Here is a 7,234-nt window from a genome sequence, read left to right as displayed (position 1 = left end):
AATCACTTAATTCCTCTAGACGTACATAATAACCAGTAGCTGTGTTCACTCCTGAGCCTGTGAGCAGGCAGGGCCAAGTCTAAGACCATCTTCGGAATCTTAAGGCCTGGGATCCTATTGGTTCTGGAGTCTGAAGGCTTTAAAGGTTCCTGAAATTTCTTCTGTTTCCAATATTATTATTCTCTGAAATTTTTCTCCAGTAATTAGCTAAGCAAAGAGGAAAAGGTGCACTTTTATTACACAGCCAATTTTTGATAATACTGGGTGTAATTCTCCCATTTTAGAAATCTTCAGCTTCTTTTTTCCCAGACTCTTCTTCATTCATTCCTTCAGCAAATATTTATCTGGTATTTATCTACTAGATACCAGGCACTGTACTAAGCACAGGTGTATGGGGGTGGAGAGCTATTTTCCTGTGTAATATTACCCAGGCTGACTCCAAGATTCGACATCTCAGTCAGAAAAGGGAGAGGAGTGTTAATGAAAATATTTGCCATGTACTTTCATCAGAGTAAAAACAATGTCCTGGGAAATAATTCTTTACACTTCAGTTACTTGGGGTGGTATGTGAGGGGGTCTTTAAGAAGGTGGTATCAATGGAGAAAGGGAAGGGAAGGATTCTTAGTGACTAGTTGTTTTAATAAGAACCTCCATCTGGTGCATATTCTACAAATAAGTAGTACACATATCTGCAACATCTGAGAACTACTAAGAAGCATCAGTTTTAGAGAGGAATAGAACAAAGCTTCCTTTCTGCATAAGAATATATTAGCTTAACGTTGCTTTTTTAAAAAAGTTTCCACCGATCTTAATCTAAGACATTGGACTTGAGTTTGAGAGTGAGAGAATCTCAGTCTTGTGGACATACAGCCAGATCAACAGCAAAAGCAAAAAGAAAACGAAAAGAAATGGGGCAGCAGCCTGAAATACTAGGAATCCTGGTCCCTGCAGGGAGCCCAGGCGACTGCCAGGAACACAACCCCATTTGAGCCACGTGATCATTCTCTAGGCTTTCCCTGGAACCAGGAGACAAAGGAGAGGGGAGGAGACGTGGGGACAAAGAGCAAGAGCTGTAGAAACTAGCCCTGGGGCGAGGATGCCTCTGTCACCCAGTCCGAGTTTCTGCATTTGTTTTTTTAATCTCTCCCAAAGGAAGTTAAAAATTAACCCGAGCTGTAAAAGGACTAAGCAAAGACACCAGTGAGGTCCCCCAGTGTTCCTGCTCATCCAGTCTGTTTGACATGCTGAGAGCAGAGAGTAGAGAGGAAAAGCTTTCATTACAAGCTTGAGCCCCCTGCCCCTCCTTTCTGGTCTCTTTTCTTCCTTTCAGGGTCTCCTCCCCCACGTCCCCCTCAGATCCTCCTCTCTCTGCCTCCATCTTAGCATTGATGTGCCTTAAGTTGATGCCCCTATGCTGGGATAAATGCGTTATAGAAGAGAAAACTGTGCTTCTTGACAAATAGGTGTCCCCAAACAACCAAATGGTGGAAAAGGAGATCTCTTTTATTATTTGATATTGTTTAGAAAAATGCAAATATCATGATAATGAGGCCAGTTTAGTGAAAGCAGGAGGGACATTCAGGCCCCTGCATGGCTATGGAACCCATTTCCTCTGGGTACAGTGAAACTACTTCCTCCAGCTTCACATTTATGATGATTTTTGTTATTTGGAATGTTTGTGAGTCTCTCTTTTCTCTCTCTCCCTGTCACACGCACATACACACACTGAGAGCTAGATGCAATTTAGAAATCAAATCTCTGTTGAACAGATTGTGAATTTAAATTTTGGAGAAAAGGAATAAAAATTCCAGTTTGGGGCTGGCTGGTAAACTGACTTGTGAGAGAGTGTGGTGCTGACAACACCAAGGTCAAGGGTTTGGATCCCTGTACCCTCCAGCCACCAAAAAAGAAATTCCAATTCTACAGTTCAACATTATCTGCCTTTTCTTTTTATTTGTAGTTTTGCCTTGGGCTCCCACCTGCTTCTATTCCTTCTATTCCCCTCCGATTTCTCTTCTGGCTGATGGAGAAAGATCCCGGAGTTGCCTCCTCTTCTGGAAACGATGTTTCCCAGAACTCCCTTCCCTGTCTGTTCCAGGTTAGTATTGGCCAGAAGAGAAATTTGCATGGTGTTTGGAAGATGTAAGTGAAGGAGCAGACATGTTTTTTTAATGCTGTGAAGGTAGGATGCAGGTCAGCAGGCACAGAAGCAGTTCACATGCATTGTTACTGAGATGCTGATTCACGGACATGAGGCAACACCTGACCCACAGCTCTTCTAGCTCCTGCCAGAACTCCTTTAGCTTCTCCAAGGTCTGGGTCAAGTGCATGCAGCTCTAGGTGAAGAATGCCAGCACCTCAGGCAGGACACCCTAGTATCAAGGTTGGAAGTGGTGAGAATCAGACCTGGGTTTTAGTTAGTCCTCATGGATTCTCATGTGTTCTCACTCTCGTTCAAGTCCAGCTTTCTTTCCTGACTGCCAGTGTGGTGACCTGCAGTGACTACAGGCTAAATACTAGATATCTGGGCAACAGCCTTGCTGTTTCCCATCAGTTCCCACAACTGACTGATTCTGTATAGTCTCTATAATATATCCTTTATTTTCTATCATTCGTAATGGCTCTGCTTCTCTGATCAAATCCCAACTGATTCAGGAGATACAAGAAGTCAACATCTTTGTGGACAACGTTTCTGGTATCAACTGAGCCTCCTGGCTCATTAGATTTGAGACCCAGTTGCGGTTAGCTGCTGTCCACTTCAGCAGAGGACTGAAGCCTGAGGTTCTCACACGCTGGGCTCTGAGAACCCCTGAAACTGCTTCACCTCTGTATGTCTCTGCACAAATTCTTGTTCTTCCCATCTTCTTACTCCCTCTCCCTCACTTCACCTGCTCCTAGACCTCATCCAGACCACCCGCCCTTGACTTCTCCCTTTTATCTCAGCACATCAGCCTCCTCCTGGTTTCCCTTTACCTCTATACCTCATAGAATATCACTGGACCCACTTTCTTGCCAGCAGCTTCAGTGCTGTTAAGAAAAATTATCCAAAACTTGGAAACAAAGCAAGAGGATGTCTGCATTTCCTTTCACTGTTGTGTACCATGTTACAGACTTACCCATCATTTAGTTATCTGGAAGAATCCAAGTTTGACTTTTTTATTTACTTGTTATTACACTGAAGTTATAAGTTAATTGGCACATTTTTGTCCAATAGAGATACAAATTATTTTTGTCTGGTGGAAAAGATAAACTATGGTTTTATTGCCCTATGCAACATTGACTTGTTTTGTATCTAACTTAGCTGCAAATGTATTCTAACATTCTAAATACCCGGCTCCTCAGTGCAATTAGAACCAACTCTACCATCTCATCGGTTAATTCATTAACTGATGAATTGAATAAAATCTGTGACACATGTTCATTTCATATTTGTATTAGAATCATATTTTTAAATTTTTGAAAATGATACTTTGATAATACTTTCCATCTCTGTCAATTCGGAGCATCAGCTCTGCAAACCCCCAACCCTATATAGCCACTCGCACCAAACTGTTCTGTGATGTGGTTATCCTCTAACAGTGTCCAGCAAGGCCAGATGTAGATAAGGCTAATCATGGTTGCTTTGCACTAGCTTTATCAACTACCCTTTCCTTCCTATATTTTCACCTTCTTCCCTGACTCCTTCCCCTCAGCCTACAAATATGCTCAAATTTTGCCCTTCTTGGAAAAATATCACTCAACCTGAGAACATTTGAGCATAGGGAAAAATACCATGGCTATTGCTTTGAATATCATAGTCTTTAATCACTGGCCTTTCCTCTCTTTTGGAGTGGGAAGAGCCAAGATCCAGGTAAGAAATTAGGGAAGAAGAGTGCAAGGCAGTTTTGTTTTGATTCTTGACTGCAGGTCATCCCTATCCGCAGACAAAAGTAGTTCCTCATATTATCTATTTTTGCTCATTGGGTTCTCCTAGAATTCCAGGATTTGAGGCCAAGCCCTCACTTGTATCATTGTATTAGGTTGACAGCCATAGACCTCTGTATACATTTCACATGTGGACCTTTATTTATTCAATCATTTATTCATGCATCACACGTTTACTGAGTATCTACATAATCAATGTATGTGTTAATGCTGAAGATACAATGTGCAACAAAAACCTGGTCCCTGCTTCACAGAACTCATAGCCTGGTGTGAGAAATGGATATTAATAAAATAATCTCCCAAATATAAAACCAAATATGAAAGTACATCTGTAAAAAGTGCAACAAAAGAGAGCTTCTTATGACTCTAAGAGGATCTGTCCTGTCTGGTAGGATCAGTAAAGGTTTTTCAAAGAGAAAATGGTCACACTGAAGTCTGAAAGATGAGGTATTAATTAAAACCAAGAGGGCAGAACATTTCACACTGGTTGTAGAGCATGAGCAAAGGCCCTGCAGGGGTGGGAGGGGCAAGGGAGAGCACAGCGTGCTGGAGGGGCAGAAAGACTAGAGGGAGGATGGCTCTGTGGAGCTGGAGGGGGAGGCAGGGGCCACATCCTGCAGAGCCTTGGGAGTCTTAGGGTTTTCATCCTAAGAGCAATGGGGAGCCACTGGAGTGGGAAGCAGGTAATCACATTCATGTTTTGAGATCTCTCTGGTTGTTGTGTAAAGAATGAGTTGGGGAGGGGTAAATAAGTGGATGTAGGAAGGGATGGCTCGTTGAGACCAGGGTCCAGGTGTTGTGGGGTGCCTTGACTAAATATATCTTCATCTCACACAATTCATTCCCACATACCTTCATCCTTTTCTCTGTTCCTTTTTGGTGACCAGAAAATACCCTGTTTCTACCTCTACCAGAGCATTTAATGTGTGATTGTTGATTTTTTTCTGTTCCAATAGCATGAGCACTTCTTAGTACAATGGTTATGTCTTCCCCACTCCTCCCCTTTCCTCAACACCCTCTGCCCCCAGAGTTTTTAGTTTCTCTGCCCTAGTTTTTTTTTTTTTTTTTTAACTCCACTCTCTTCTGGTGCTTTAACTCTGTTTCTTGTTTCTTCTCAATATTATTATTATTATTATTATTGCTGCTGGCTGGTACTGGGATCAGAATCTTTGACCTTGGTGTTATCAGCACCACACTCTAACCAGCCAGCCCTCAATATTCTCTAAGAGCTCTAGTTCCTCCCTCTATCCTTCAAATATTAGTGTTCCCAGAAATCCAGTCTCAGCTTTTTTTTCTCCTCTTCCTGGTAATTAATTCATACATACTTGTAATTTCAACTATGACCTTAGATGCTGATGAGCCTAATATCTATTCATATATCCACCCTAAAACTTTCTTCTTAGCTCCAGATACATGTTTTCAACAGGGTACTAAACATCTGTACCTAGATGTACTGCCAGAATCTGTTAAATTAAATTTGGCCTAAAACTGCTTCCATACATATTTTAAGTTTGGCATAAGGGCTTCTCCATACATAGTGAACTGTAACCTAACTTGATGTGTGAACAGACTGTAACCTACTCTTGTAACAAGTAGCAGAGTCTCAGCCAATCACAGGCAGCCAGCTGTTCAAACCAGGTTCAAATAAGGCCCTTATTGACCCAGCTGTACCTGTACTTCACTTTCCTCTTTCTGTCCATATATGTTATCTGACCCTGTGGCAGCTCTGGAGTCACTCTGCAACCTATTCTGGTTCTGAGGGCTGCCTGATTCGCAAATGATTCTTTGCACAATGACACTCTGTTAGATTTAATTTGTCTAAACTTTTTCTTTAACCCATCTCAGACTCAAATATGAACTCACTCTCCCCTTCGAATCCACTGCCAAACCTGCTCCCTCCCCTCTGATCCCTGTCTCTGTAAATGGTTCAACAATTTACCCCATCACCAAATCTAGAAATCTGGAGTCAACCTAAATTGCTCTCTTCTTCTAGTTTCCTACATCCAGTTGACTCTACCTCCCAAACACCTCTTGGGCCTGTGCCCTCTTCTCCATGATCTTCATCTCCAGCAGTGTCTTAGCTCAGGCACTTCTTTGCTCCCTCCTTTTATAGTCTCCTGGTCTCAGTCCTCTGCCCCCTCCAAACGATCCTCTATATCACCACCAAAGGAATTTTTCCCCACATCTTATCACATCACTCCCTGGATTAGTCATCACTTTCATAATATCCAAACTTCTTTATCATCTGGACTTTACCTTCAGCTTTATTTTCCATTATTTCCCTGGAGGTACCCTGTAATCTAGCCATATTCAACTACTTTTATCTTCCAAACGTCATCACACAGTTTACTCATCTTTAAACCTTTATATATGCCGTTCCTTTTGTCCAAATACCCTTTCCCCACTTGTCGGCCTGACAAATCCCTGTTCATCTCCAGGACAATTTAAGCATGCCTCCTCTGTCCAGCCTTCTCTTGCCTTCTCTGTGCTCTCAAAGCACCTTGACATTTCTATATCATACCACTTGTCTTCTACTGTAGTTGTCTATATCTGCCTGAGTCCTGGACTGTGAATTCCTTGAGCAGAGTAGCCTATCTTATCCACCTTAAGATGCCCAGTGCCCAGCACTGAGGCTAATCCAATAAACATTGATTGAAAAGACAGATGATTTACTAAAAAGAAAGACTCTTTAGTCAAGAAATTTGCTATTGAATAAATAAAGTTAATATATAAATGAAAATGGAAAAGGAATGTAGAGCGGTGTAGAAATACAAATTAATAAAATGCCATTAGGCTAAGACCAGAACTCACTGATAAGACAAGACTTTCAACTGAAATCTTAGTGATTTTTAAAATCAATTTTTATAAGCTCTTAAATGAAAACTCTTTGTCATATTTGTAGACAAGTATTTTTCCCAATTTGTTGTTTGTCTTGTAATTTTATGTTATTTTTGATTTACAAAATATTTACATTTTCATATAGTCATACCTTTCAGCCTTTTTCCTAAGTTATTTGTCTTTCATTACTTTTATGCTTAGAAAGAGATTTCCCATCCAGAAAGCAAATCACTATTTACTGAATATTTCTTCTAGATTTTTAAATGATTTTTATTATTTGCATAATTCTTTAATTCATATGTACTTATTCTCAGGGCATAGCATGAGATCAGGACTTTAAATTAATGCATTTAAAAAATAACCAAATTTTGGGCCGACTCCGTGGTGCACTCGGGAGAGTGTGGCGCTGGAAGCGCAGCAACGCTCCCGCCGCAGGTTCGGATCCTATATAGGAATGGCCGGTGCGCTCACT

Source organism: Galeopterus variegatus, unplaced genomic scaffold (assembly GCF_000696425.1).
Source record: "Galeopterus variegatus unplaced genomic scaffold, G_variegatus-3.0.2 Scaffold3876, whole genome shotgun sequence".
Classification (NCBI taxonomy): domain Eukaryota; kingdom Metazoa; phylum Chordata; class Mammalia; order Dermoptera; family Cynocephalidae; genus Galeopterus; species Galeopterus variegatus.
This window is presented reverse-complemented; position numbering follows the sequence as displayed.